Raw genomic sequence first — 15,778 nt, forward strand, 5'->3', positions numbered from 1 at the left:
AACTGGATTACCCATCAGAGCGTATTTGTAGTGGCATTGGGCCTCAACCATACAATCCTCAAAGCTGAACATGAGACAACTAGGAAAATAGATATTTAATTTTTAATCAGAAGAAAAAACCAACAATGAAGAAGGCGGGAAGAATTCAATTCAATAAATTGGATGGTGTGGCTCAGCCTTGTAGGCGTGGTCGTTCTTGTGCAACTCATCTCTTCTATTCATGTTAAATATATTATTCTACCTCCAGCCTAAATTTGTTCTCCATCATATATTGGTGACTGTTACGATATGATGAGTCGGTGTAGACAGTGATGTGACTTCCACGTATGATCTTATAGATTAGGCAGTTATATCACGACAAATCTACAATTTGAGGGTTAGCTCTATTATTGGAGCAGTACTGATAACAATAACAATATTACTGACGAAGTAGACGGAAATTCGACATTGGTAAGCTAGTCTAAATAATCGCGTTTCATTATAATCAATCTTTTCTTCCGTGTTTACTTTCTCGATCGCTTTTATCCTATTTCGACCCCTTATTCTGTTAGCCCTATGGTTAGTGCTAACGTATATTACAGTATTTTAACGCATATTAGTACTGTTATCTTACTAGCCCAATCGATACTAATAACCGGTCATCTGAAATAATTATTAATCGCAATGTTTTCTTAACAAGGTTTCATAGCATTTACATAGTTCAGAGAAATAAACTTTTTGAAACATCAAGCTCAACCAAATTAGGCCTTCAAATGATGTATGTATACATTGTCTAGCAACATGAGCAAGTACTGAGTAGTTATTTGAACCTAATTCTTCATACTGTTTCTCCACTTAACGTTTCACTCTGTTTTAGACCATGGACTATCCTGTAATAGCTTTTCTTTCGACCACTGCCTGACTAATTTCCAAACCTCGAGCTCCATAGCTAAACAGCGATGACAATACTCCAGAAACTTACGGTGGGTCTAAGCCATAAAGTTTCCGCAATATAAATCTCGTTTCAGATTGTTTATGAGTTGAAATGCAAGCATATTTCCAGACTCTGGCAATTTTACTAAATCGACCAAGTGACAAAGTCAATGGCATCACAAACCCAGAAATTGTTTGTCATACTGCATGTTCAATCTGGTTGCTTATAGATCATTACTACTAGTCACAACTTGTCAAATCTGTTGGATGATCTTATCCGTGAAAACAATCAAGGCGACTTCTGACTATTTTTTGATGGTTTGTCATACATTTTGATAGTTCTTAAAATGTATGTATTTAATATATACCACTCGCAAAGCGTTTTTAGTACAAGATATATTTATACTACAACATACTACTACGAAAAAGTGTGTTGTTCACAGATGAAGCATATTAGATTGAAATACTCACTGAACATTTCTTAGTTACAATCGCCTATACCACAATTTTATAAATGTTACTAGGCTAACTACAGTAACTTCTTATTGAAAGTTTATAACTCGTCATATTCTTTACGGAAGTTCCATAATTATTATTATTATGAAAAGTACTAATTATCTTTAGACTGTTTTATTCCTCATCAACCTGCGTGTTAAACCCGGCTGCACATGCGTTGCATTATATCTCCACGCCTTCTAAATTTAACGGTTGTTTGAACTGCTGTTAACATTTTTCACTAAGATCATCAATGTTGGCATTCGTATACGTATTTGAGCTGATGAATTGATCTGTCACATTAGTTGCCGAATTTGGGTACAATCATACTCTACAAGTATGATAACCAAAGTATCAGGCAGCTGTTGGTCGAACAGACACTAAGAATCGAAATTCCAGAGCCTACTATTGAAATTAACACTACGTGTACGAATATTTTCGAATTGAACTTCATAATTTAATCAAGAAGCTTGGATTCGTTAAAGCTACAAACATCTGCTATTTCAGAAGCACCTAAAACAACAATATCAATTTCCAACTGGCTAATCCTTAATCAGCACTATAACTAGTTAAACATTATGGTTTCAGAATATCGTCATAAAGCATTGACATGACTTGACAATCACGTATTATGATTGATAAAATTGATGAAACTATTAACAAAATCAGTCACCAAATTAGCTTGTAATTACTACTAAATAGTGTTGTTTTCTTGTGGTCATCTTTATCTATTACAGATGATTCCAGTGTGTTTCTCCATCAGTCGCTCATTCAGTCAGTGTAATCGGGGGTTTCTTGGCACAACCATGCATGAAAATCATCAGTATAAGCGGTCAAGCAAATCTTCTACACACTGAAAACACTGTCCAATTCATCCCAACACTGATTAAGGTTCAAGCCATTATCACAGACATGAGTTGAGAGTTGTAGCCCCCCTTGGTTACAGATTATGTTCTCCCTGATAATCACACGAACATCACACACTGTTTATCATCTTGTAAAGATTTTAGTTAGCCGGAAGCATCGTGCAGCACCTATGTTTATGGTACATATGCTTGATGGGTTTCAACAATTTTTAATCGATATATTGATAACTAACTTATGAGAAACTTGATACTTGCGACTGACTTGTATGAACCATCAGCCGGGGAATATGAACATAAATGACACTGAGTCAAGAACATGTCTCTTACGGATACACTCATGTTTAACTAATTACTGCCAGCTATTTGTCCAAAACTCACATAATTATCACTTTTCACACATGGAAAGAATTTTTGATAACAATTCGTATGTGTTAGTAATATTACTAAATTCTATCATGATTAAGTAGTAATGAGGTCAAGAAAATCTCCCCGTAACTTAATAAACCGTATCAAACCAAGGAAACCAACTAGAACGCTGGTTGGAATTCTTCATTTCCACTGTTATATTTTTGTTCTTTCGGTTAGTCTACTCATGCAGATGCAATTGGAAATCAACTGATATGGACAGCTTGCTGAAATAGGCCTATAGATTATGCATGAGACATCATGAGAAATTTATAATTTGAGAAGTGGTCTTTTATCAGAGCTGTAGCAATAACGAAATATACTATAGTAGCTAATATCCACGATCTCCCACACTGGACTAAGACCCAGTACCTTCGGTTTCGAGCACGAACGCCTAACCTCTATAAACCACTGATGCGCATATGCCAGTCTGCTTTCTTTTGTGGAGCTTCGTATGCCAGTGGTCAGTCGATACCACTTTGCAGTCGTGTTTGGCAGCATTTAACAGAGTGGCTCAGGAAAGAACAGCACTGATCAACTACAACATATATTCTGCAACATGTACTACATACAGAGTATTCACTTTTAATGAGTAGCCTTATTAATTTCTTATCTATAATTGTGTTAAAATACCGCAAGACAACTTGAATCGATACAAGATCATGCCGAATTCCAGCTATCGATAGTTTCAATCTTTGAAAGAGGTTGACTTAAAAAAACCCTTCTACTTCTTAAACGTACCTGATCCAATATTATCATGATGTAACATTTGCATAAATTTAGCTTCTAATGTACGTTGACGTTTTTGTTGCATCGCTGTCTCCGGATCCGATATTGTACGTGTAAATGATGAATTTGGTAGAGTGTCAGGATTCGGTGAAATTGAATTTTTATTGTTATTATTACGATGTATAATATTATCGCCACTACCATGATGTTTAATTGATCCTGGTCAACATATCAATAGTTTTAATCTTTGAAAGGGTTGACTTAAGTTCAAAAGCCCTTCTACTTCTTAAACGTGCCTGATTCAATACTATTCTAATCGGAAGTAAACGCTGAGAATCTTTTCACAGGAGTTTGTTAAACTGTTCTGTCTTTTACTTTTTTCTTGTCTCTGTTGTTTCATGCTTTATTCATCTTTCCTTTTAATCAGAATTTGTGTTTTTCAATCTTCCTCGTCTTAGCTTTTTTATGTGATTTTCTTAAAGGCTTTCCTTCTGCGACCTTATTTTTGTTTTTCATGTTGCCGAATTATTGACAATGAGGTGTTGTTTGACTGTGCTCAAGGTCATGATGTGTTTCAGTGTGTGACCTTTGAATGTCTGCTTGGAAAGATTGTTGGAATCCCTGAATACATATATGTAATCCCATATTTTTGGGAATATTTTTATTGTTGTTGTTTAACACGCTGATTTGTGTTAGAGAAACTCTCGACTGTATAGCACAGTCTGTACCGTTTGAAGTATTCACTATTTTTGATATAATCTGTTTTCGTTCTGAAGTTTGGACCGTTTGAATTGAGCATGGAGTTAGTGTTTTTATTTTATTTAATACGAGTAACTAGAAAACCTTGCAACATGACGTCATAGTAGAAAGTAAAAGGGGAATTGGCTTTTTCTGGAAAAGTAATTTTGTAGTTATTTTCCAATAATCGTAGTTAAATTTCTAAAAAAATTGCTAATCGAACATTAATTTTACAGTTCATATTTTCATTCACCTTCATACACTTATTTGATTGAGTTTCGTACAGTACTCTTCTTTGCATGCATTAACGTGCCTAAAGTACCTCTTAACGGATATTGGATCCAATCTCGCCCTTGAAGTTCTATCATTTATTAAGTCCTAACGGTTGATGTTCCGTTAATACAGACCTTTCTTACATTTACATCTCAAATTATGTCCAGGCCATCTAAAAAACATATAATCTCCTCGTCACCTATGGCACCATTTTGGTGCATGCCATGGCTCCAATGTTTGTTTGGTTAATCGACGTGAAAAAGCTGGTTCTAGAACAGTTCAAAGAACGGTAGTTGAGGGGAGTGCAAATGTTAGGGATTAGAGTAATAAACGATAAACAGAAGAACACAACTATTATGTCCCAAAGAGAGTTTGGTTCCTTAAGGCTACGGGAGAACATGAGTGGTGAAATATCTTCTGTCTTCAATGGTCATGACATAGAGCAGGAGAATGTTCGCCGTTTCGTCAGCCACTCTCATTATGACGTTAGAGACATGTTGTCATCAGAACAACCAAAAACATGCTGGACTATCGAGAAAGAATGAAGATAGAAATGACCCTGTATTTGTTTAGTGTGAGTTTCAAGCTCCTGAAGGAGGAACTAAGTAGTTTTGATGGTCAACCAGCAATGTACTGGAAACTCATTAAACAGTTTGAGTCGTATGTTGCACCTAAGGCCGAAGTTGATGATCGGCAGCTCTTCTTGTTACATTATTGTAAAGAGAAGGCCCTAAAGGACATAGAGTAAAACATCATGCTTTCATCATTGTCTGGCTATCGTAGAGCACGCAATATAATGAGACGGTTGATTGTCGGAACACACGAAGTTACACGGGTGTTGCTAAAAGATTTGATTGATGGTTCCAGTATATGGCGAAACGACGGAGAAATTCCGTGTAGTCTGGCAGCGGAAATGGAGAATTGTTCCATAGCGTTAGGAAAAATGGATTACTCAGCGTACCTCATCTTTCTAGGAAATCTGGAAAGTATAGCAAAAACATCGACCGCGGCGTTACAGATGAAGTGGGTTGAAACGATCTGAAGGGAAGCAGTGAATGGTAAGGAGTCTACATTTGCGGAGTAAACAGAATTTGTGTAATCTGTCGCAGCAATATTACTCATTAGATTTGGAGCGAATAGCAAATTATGGTGTACTAATTTTGAGCAAGGTAGCCTGTTCTACAAAGGAGCCGTCGTTTGATAAAACTGATATCAAGTCATGATATTTGGTATGCGGTAAATGCCCCATGATTGAAAAACGTTCCCGATTCTCCGCGTTGTCAGTCAACAATAGGTAAACGAAGACGAGAGAAAAAGTCCTTTGTTTTTCTTGTCTTGGAAAAGACCCCAGATTATTGGCTTGTAAAACTCGTGTCGTGCGTAATATCAAAGGTTATCGGGATCGGCATCACCCACTGTTACGTAAATCGATGACAGTTCGGGGCACTTTAAGTGAGTAGTTAACAGGAAGTCGCTGTGAGTACACAAAGTCATCAATAGGGAGTGTGTTTGCGGGCCTAATCCCTGTACAGCTTAAAGCTGGAGTGAAGGATGTTTGCGGATATGCATTCCTAGACGACGGCTCAGATACTATCCTAGTCAAGCCAAGTACCGTACAACCCTCAGGATAATAGTTGGAAAGTGAGTCGATTACCATCAAAACGATAATCCGAAATTGACTAGTCAGATCGACAAACAGAGCTTTAGAAGCCTACTTATTAGACGAAAACGAATGTATGTTTATCAAACAGGCCGTTAGAATAGATGACTTGCCGGTTCATAGACCAAGAAAACCTGTGAAAGGCAGTGCTAAGAAACGATCCCGTCTTATGAATTTGACTTGGTCGGAGTTGGTAGACGGTGAAATTATGTTTCTCACTGGGAGTGACGTGCCTGAAGTCCATTGGATTTTGAACTCAAGGTTAGGTGGAGGGAAAAGTCTTCATGCTACTTGGACACTGCTGGGATGGGTACTTTTCGGACCAACAGGCTCCAACAAAAATGATAAAAGGACTATAAACAATATTTCTCTAACTGACGACCCTGTAGAACACCTAAATAATATACATAAGTGTGAATAAAAATAATATGTTCGCAATATCCTAATGAGTATGAAAATCAGATTCTCTGACGTTTCGTGACTCAGTGTAAGACACTTCTTCAGAGAATAACCAAATTAAATTAACCCAAGTTTAATTAGTACAAGGGAACAAAGTAAGATTATTAGGTACGATCAACCAAAGACCGCTTTGACTAAGTCAGTGTCATATCATACCGGTCAAGGTAGTTTATATGATGCACGTTTGTATGTATGGTAAAGGATGAAAAAAGACTGTGACATTTGTGACGATAAGGGACGGTTTAATTTGTATACACGATAATAGTGTGAAATGTGAGTAGAATCAGACATGGTAGTTTGGAGAGATAGTCCAAGTCGGATGGATAGTGAGACCTTCTTTTCTATTGAGGGCAGTAGGATGAAGCAATATATAGAAGACTTCAGCTACTCGCTTTTTTTTGTAGCTAGGAAAGCCTTTTTGTATTGCTTTAGTGCTTTTAGTATCCCTTTTATGGTTGTTGAAAGTAGAACGCCGGTGTAACTTAGGGTTTTCCAGTTTTTCAGGATTATTAGGTGGTTTCTTTGTGTACCTCAGATGTTCTTTGACTGAAGTCAAGATTCCACAAGATGACTCTCCAATATAGATGGTATCACAATCTATACATCTCTAATTTGTAAACATGATTCTGAGTTGGTGAAGAATATTTGTAGTTTAGGTAGGTGAACTTCATGTGGGTTTGTTCTTGGAGCTGGATGGTCTATTTGTAGAGCCCCCATCGTTCTTCCGAACGACATCCTCAGCAAAAACCTCAAGTAAGAGTGAAGTGTTTGAACTTCTCCACATACTCTCTAGACTTTGATCTTGATTGATTATTGTAGACCTTCACCCTGTCATTGTTTACTTCTTTATTTTGATTATCTCTTCCATTGATTTGATTCTTGGTCCTATATTTGTCCACAATTTTTCTGGTTCCTTGATAAATTGGATCGATTTCAATGTGTTTGTTGGTTGCTGATTGACCTTGATGTCAATCTTTTAAAATTCCTCTGTCGTTTTTAGAATTTTTTCTATCCACGATCTCAAAATTTTCACAGCCGAATGTGTGTTCACAGTCGTCCACATGCATTGGCATAAGCGAGGATATTTCATGGAGTTTGACTTTTAATTGAGGTTCATGCAAGCGGAGATGAAGGACGCGTCCACTATGTCTGATGTAGTACGTTTCGCAGATGGAGCAATTTTTTGATAGGTGATATTTTGTTTTCTCTCTTTTGTCATTTCGTCCTTCCATTTGCGTAGGACGTAATTGGTGTTGTTGGTTTATGTGCTAGACCTATTCAAAAAGGCTTCAACAAACTGGTTGTGTATTCTGATATGCCTTCTGCATTTTGTGGGATGATCAGTTTTTTGATTTCTTTACCTGATTTTGTTTCTTCTGATGCGTTTGGTTGATATCTGCTGGTGAAGTTGAATGGGGTGCCGTTCTTTTGAATGATGGTCTTAAAATATTTTCCCCTACTTTTCGCGTTGCAAGTGTGTTGCAAGGCGTCTCCACCGTCTTCAATAAAATTTGTACGCAGCCGATTTTGAGATCAATCCAGTTTATCCAGGAACCAGAAAAATTGTGGACAAATATAGGACCAAGAATCAAATCAATGGAAGAGATAATCAAAATAAAGAAGTAAACAATGACAGGGTGAAGGTCTACAATAATCAATCAAGATCAAAGTCTAGAGAGTATGTGGAGAAGTTCAAACACTTCACTCTTACTTGAGGTTTTTGCTGAGGATGTCGTTCGGAAGAACGATGGGGGCTCTACAAATAGACCATCCAGCTCAGAGAACAAAACTCCACCAAAATCAATCTTGAGTTGATATAAAAGGGATTTTTTCTTTTTTACGTATTAAAGTATATATATATATTTATATATACATAACCAGAAGTTTACTGACGTCCATCCCTCTGATAATTCATTATCTTCAAATTATTTAAAAGCGATCAGCTTAGTAGAGCGTGTCACGTATTCTGATGAAATTCACGGGGTTATTTTTTATCTAGAGAGACATGATGAAATGTGGTTTTCGTGAGTTACTGTCTAGTCAGACAAAGAGTGGAGAGTTTAAAATATCGGCTTCTTTCCAACAAAGGCCTTCAGGGAAACTACACCTGTGCCACGCGGCAGACGACTAAAAAACGGTATGCGGATGTTGTTCCAAGTATGAAACTTGATTCGAGTCACTACCTACGATAGTATTCGCTCCACTACGCTGTAATTAAACAAAATAGACCAAGTATGGTGAGAGTGGCATTGGATTGTGCTACCAAAGTGGCAACACTACGAAACATAACTTTCGTCTGGTTCGATTATACCACTCGAATTGGAAAAAGCTGATTGGAGTAGTAGCACGACTCAGGAGATGTGTGATCTATATAACCATTATGTGCTCCCGTTACCAAATCAGGTCCTTAAGTGTAGGCTGTCTGGCTGTTGATGAATAAGATGAGGCCAAACGTAATGTATTAGTCCGGATGAGAAAGGAAGTGTTTGAGGAAGCTGTAAAAGAGCTTCAGTACGATTGCAAGAGCGCAACAAAAGTAAGAGATGAAAATGGCCTAGAAAGAAGAGTGATAGTACGTGTGAAAGAAGGTATGGTAATAGGAGATGCGTGAAAGCTTTGTCTTCTGGGTGGAGCCGAATGTCTGCAGAGTGTATGTTAGGGGTGAGGCGTACTGCTGCAAGCCCTGTGCTTTTCATTGACATAGAGTCGTTAGCTATAAGAGCCGTGACTGAATGTATTCATTCTTTATGTGACTTCAGGGATTTTGGTTACCAGTTTAGCGGAAAGGACATTCTGAAAACTCTTCACAGCATTTCATTGGACATTATTGTCATTTATTTTTTCTCCTTGTCTTGTATTTTGGCCTTTATTCAGGCCTTTTTAACCGCACTTTATGTGGCCTTAGTAAAAGACATGCCTTTTGTCACCTAATTTTACTGCTGTATGCTGCCAGACTATTGACAATAAGGTCGTATCTGATCAAGCCCAAGTTCATGGCCTGATCCAGTGTACGCCTGTTGACCTATGACTGTGTGTTTGATGAATTTCTAGAATCCTTATAGATAGTTATCTAATCCCATCTTGTTGCGAATATTTTTATTGTTTCTCAAATATTGAACTCTTGTTAGTTTGTGCCAGAGAAACCCTTGATTGTATAGCACAAATTGAACGGTTTGAGGTGTATTTTACTATTAATGTGATTTATCTTCTTCCTTAAACTAGAACGAACACCTCTCTTGAGGATATTCTCAGGCAGCTCCTCATTTCTAACCTAAAACATACAACCTCACTGACTAGCCTCAACAGGGTTAGAATGGTCCATAAAACATAAGGGAACTACAATTTTGAACTAATCGAGCACCTGTCTAGTGATTTCAGGCACTATGGGAGTCGAGCTCCCTTATTCAACTCTTTTATCTCCTCCTATTCAGCACACACCACTTAATCCTGCTTAAGCTCTCTACTCCTCAAAAGTGTTGCTATTCGGTCTCCAACTGTTGACGACGATCATCTCACTCTTTTAAGAATATGCTGTATATACTCCAATCTAGTAGGAAGTGAAAAACATTGCTCTTAACCGATAACTGTCCCTAGCAATCACAGTTCTTAAAGGACGAGTAATTCCTTATGGTCTTCCAGAAGTAGTACATAAGACATTGAACGATTTGTGTGCGAAAGGTATAATTGAACCGATTCAGTTTTCCTATTGCTACATTATTGAAGTTGGAGGGCAAGACCCCTAGAATATGTGGTGATTATAGAATAACACTGAACCCCCGTTTGGTGAAGCAAACATGCACGACGATGGAGGCTGGAGATATTTTAAATTGACTTCATGGTTCTAAAGTGTCTTCGAAAGTTAACTTAAAAGATGCTTATCTTCAAATCCTTTTAGATCAATCTTCATTTATTTTGACAACCATTACCATTCCTGTAGGTATCATTATCAAGTTTTGATTTGGTAATTTTGAATACATTTTACGTATAAATAACACTCCTTTTAATCTGTTCAAATACAACTTACTTCCATTTAGTCTTAGTTGTCCTCCAGCCATATTTCAGGAAGTTATGAATAAGGTAGTCAGTGATCTTGTAGGTGTTGAAGTTTATCAAGATGATCTCATCTTTCATGTTACTGATAAAGTAGTTCATGACCAGAGACTTATTGTTTTATTGCGTCGTTTAATTGAGAAGAATATTACAGTGAATCCAAATAAGAGTGCATTTTGTGTATCTAGTTTCGAATGCCTTGGATACCTAGTAGATGGTAATGGTTTTAGACCAGATATGAAAAGACTACCTCCACTGACAAATGTACAGTCACGATGGAGTATTGCTTTGAGTGCCTATGACTATACGGTTCTGCACAGGAGTGCAAAACGAATTCAACACATTGACTACATTCCTCGATAATCTTTGCAAGATAAACCTGTTAATACTTCAGACTGTTTGTTAGTTCAAACTTTACCGGTGAGGCGTCCAGATCACATTAGGGAAATTCGTAGATACTTTGGATGTATACTCAGTGCTATACGGAAAGGTTGGAATGCCAATCTGAAATGTAGATTTCCTGTCTATTATTCAAAGCGGGATGGGTTTCGTGTCTAAATGACCGTGTTGTAATTCCTCCATCATTACGCAAATCTATCCTTGAAGTTCTTCATGGTGGCATTTAGCTGTAATTCAAATACACTCAAATATTTCAACGAATTAAATTTGTTTTCGTTTCTGAGTTCATTGGTTCTTTGGTTCACCACAGCCCTCTCATTGACATAATCAAGCTGAAAATTTCAAGTTCTTGGAAGTAAACATCAATTCTATTACTGCTACAAAATTCAAAGACCTGGAGAGAAAAGCAGATAAAGTCTTTCAGTGCAGAATTGCCAAATCGTACACAAAGGAAACAATAATCAAAGTGCTCAAACGAAAGCATGGTCGTTCGAATATTTAACGTTTACAATCTGCCGATGTCACACACCATGAAGAAACTGATTATCCACAATCCACGAGAAGTCTGCTAAAAATGTTTGATAAATCTACGGCTCATATGCAAACTAGTCACAACAAGCGAATACGTTAAAAGGACCCAGGCCAGTTTATTCCAATTTCTGTTGTTAATTCTGCAACTAAAGAGTACATTATGGATTATACAATGTTTATACCCAATACACAACCAGGCAGACACATGATGAACATGGAGAAGAAGACGTTCAATCAATCCCATGAATCTGGATTCCCATTTAGACTGTAGTGGTTGCGGTATTTTTTACCACCTGATGATTCCTTTCTAGTTGACCACGCTCATATTACGAATATCAAATGTAATACGTCCAGTTGTGCTCATCTAGTCCTAGCTTCACAAAATTGCAATAGTTTGAGAATTCTTAGTTAGCCAATCATTTTAATCACTTCCAGTTTTTGTAGGTTGGAGCTCGATATCTCCATTTAACTATTGTTTACATTCTTGAGCATGTACAGCAAAACTTATTGTTTGATGTACGTTTCCAAGGACAGTATAGCTATTGATTTACGCTCTCATATTTTCGTATGCATATATAGGGCATGACTCCGCCTGAAGCTCTTCCCCACAAACGCATACACAAAGCTACATGGATCTCAGCGGACCACACCACAAAGAAACAGATAGATCATATTTGTATCAACAAAATATTCCGAAGGGCAATGGAAGATGTGAGAACCACGAGAGGAGCTGACATAGCTTCAGATCACCACCTGGTTGTGGCCAGAGTAAGACTGAGGCTAAAGACGCATTGGACAACTGGGGAAACAGCATTACAAAGGTTCAATACAGCCTTCCTTCAACATACTGACAAACTGAACCAATTCAAGATGATTCTCAACAACCGGCTCCAAGCCTTACAGGATCTACTGAAAGAAGAAGAAACCACTATGGAGGACAACTGGAAAGGGATCAATGAAGCACTAACTTCAACGTGTCAGGAGGTTCTGGACCGTAAGAAGCATCATCATAAGGAATGGATCTATATCGAAACCTTGGTCAATATTCAAGAAAAGAAGAACAGGAAGAAAGCAATTAACAACAGCCGAACCAGAACAGAGAAAGTCAAGGCACGAAACTAAATACACAGAGACAAACAAGCAAGTGAAGAAGAGCATAAGAGTCGACAAGCAGAAATATGTGGAAGACTTAGCAACGACAAAAAAACATCTGCGAGAGAAGGGAATATGAAACAACCATATGATACAACGAAGAAACTAGCACGGAGATATAGTAAACCGGAGAGACCCGTCAAGGACAAAGAAGGAAAGACAATCATTGAGATTTAAGAACGGAGGAAAAGATGGGCAGAATACTTCGAGGAACTGTTGAATAGACCAGTTCCATTGAATCCACCGGGGATCGAAGAAGCACACACAGACCTTCCTATGGATGTCACTTCACCAACGATCGAAAAATTCAGGGTGACCATCAGACAAAACGGCAGGACCTGACAATATGCCAGCTGAAGCACTGAAGTAACACCAAACATGCTATACCTCCTATTCAAGAAGATTTGGGAGGAGGAACAAGTGCCAACGGACTGGAAAGAAGGATGCCTCATCAAGATACCTAAGAAAGATCTGAGCAAATGTGAGAATTACAGAGGCATCACACTGTTGTCAGTACCGGAAAAAGTTTTCAACAGAGTGTTGCTGAACCGGATGAAAGACGCAATAGACGCCCAACTTCGAGATCAACAGACTGAATTCCGTGAGGACCGGTCGTGCACAGACCAAATCGCAACACTACGGATCATCGTAGAACAATCAGTTTAATGGAATTCGTCGTTATACATCAACTTCATTGACTATGACAAGGCGTTTGACAGTGTGGACGGGAAAACATTATGGAAACTTCTTCGACACTTTGGAGTTTCTGAGAAGATTGTCATTATTATCCAGAACTCATACGACGGACTACAGTGCAAATTCGTGCATGGAGTACAGCTGACAGATGCTTTGCAAGTAAGGATCGGAGTCAGACAAGGCTGCCCACTCTCCCTCTTCCTCTTTCTTCTGGTGCTTGATTGGATTATGAAAACCTCGACATCTGGGAGGAAGCACGCATTACTATGGACATCTCAGAATCAGTTAGAGGATCTGGACTTCGCAGATGACCTAGCCCTGCTATCACATACGCGCGAACAAATACAGACGAAAACAACTAGTGTAGCAGCAGCCTCAGAATCAATAGGCCTCAACATACACAAAGGAAAAAGCAAGCTCCTCAAATACAACACGGAGAACACCGACTTATCTGGGAAGCATCGTTGATAAACAATGAGGATCGGATGCAGATGTAAAGGCGAGGATTGGAAAAGCAAGGGCAGCATTTCTACAATTGAAGAACATATGGAACTCAAAATAACTGTCAACTAATTTTAAAGTCACAATCTTCAATACGAACGTCAAGACAGTTCTACTGTACGGAGCTGAAACGTGGAGAACTACTACGACCATCGTCAAGAAGGTACGAGTACTTATAAACAGTTGTTTACGCAAGATACTCAACACTCACTGGCCGGATACTATCAACAACAGCGTTTTATGGGAGAGGACAAACCAGCTTCCAGTTGAAGAGGAAATTAGGAAAAGACGTTCGAAGTGGATCGGACATACATTAAGGAAATCACCAAACTGCATCACGAGGCAAGCCCTAACTTGGAATCCGGGAGGGAAGCGGAAAAGAGGGAAGCCAAAGAACACATTACGCCGGGAGATTGAAGCAGATATGAAAAGGATGAATAACAACTGGAAAGAACTGGAAAGGAAGGCTCAGGACAGAGTTGGGTGGAGAATGCTGGTTTGCAGCCTATGCTCCTCGACGAGGAGTAACATGCGTAAGCAAGTAAGTAAGTAATATATAAGGCATCCAACAGTCTTTTTAGCAACTCGATCAAAGAGGAAGTATGTATATGTTTCTGTTTTAAGATATGAGTCTGTCGCATCGGAGGACAATGAACTGTTCGTTATCAGAATTGGTAAGGGATTATTTAAATGTACCGGGGTGCATAGATGAGTAATTTTGTTTAGTATAGATCGAGCATTGATTAACATTAGTGTCATATATTGTGATAATTGTCTAGTAGAAGGGTGTGATGTAAACCTTTTAGGTTGTTTGTTTTGTCATATGAAGATGAAGAAATACGAGTATCAGCTTCATATTCATGTTCGTTTGGTTTATTGTTAATATGGCCAACTGAAAAAAGATAGTCAGAGGTTATTCCGGTGAAAGAAACTTATTTGGTGGTGAGAGGTGATATGAAGTGGGATTAAAGTATAAGTTGTGTATTTTGAGAGTGGTCAGGAGAGTCAGCTGTGATTGAAGGAACTACTATTAAATCATGCAAATTGCATCAGTTTTGAATATCGTGAGAGAGCAAAATTTCATAAGATGATTCGTCAGAATAACCAAAAGGTTAGGGAATTCATCCTTGAGTTGCAAAGACAAGCTGCCAAATGCAATGAGCACAAAGAAAAGTTATGTGACGTTACTTAAATCGTTCGTCTTGAGCGTGTTGGAGTTGCACTCGGTACCATAATCCACAATGATTGGTAATTAATAATTCCAATAGGGTTGTTGAACATTTATCGTCTCAAACCAGAAAGTAGGAAGTTTATGACGAATAATGTAGCATCGGTATTTAATTATTTCAACTCTACAACTGAAATGATGGATTTGATACTGACATTATCAATAATGAAATCGTAAAAATCACGACTGGACAAGTAAAATCGTTTTTGAATACTAAGTGAATTGTTCCAAGTTGTGATAAAGGATAGTATATGGTTATTAGAATAACCCGAATCAATAGGATCTAAATGACAGAGTTTAGTATTACTTGAGGCAAAATAAGCAGTAGTTTTATAAACCGACTTGATATGTCCTATTTTACATTACTTTAGGCCCATTGCATGACGAAACGCACATGAATTACGTGAGAAAACTTTACCACATGACACACATTAAACGAATTTGTGCTCACTTTTGTTTACTGCTATGTGATTTTTCGATGAATTATTCCCCATGTTTTCATGAGAACGGGGATTATCGTTAATTAAACACCTGTCAGGATGACTTTGAGTACGAATCGGATTAGAACAACTAAGCAATGTAATAGAATTTTCGATGTACTGGAAGTCGATTTCATGCACTTCATGATAATTAATACATGAAGTTTTAACATCTTGGAAGGAACACTTTGTATGATCTCTCTTT

This window comes from Schistosoma mansoni, assembly GCF_000237925.1.
Source record: "Schistosoma mansoni, WGS project CABG00000000 data, supercontig 0196, strain Puerto Rico, whole genome shotgun sequence".
Lineage (NCBI taxonomy): Eukaryota > Metazoa > Platyhelminthes > Trematoda > Strigeidida > Schistosomatidae > Schistosoma > Schistosoma mansoni.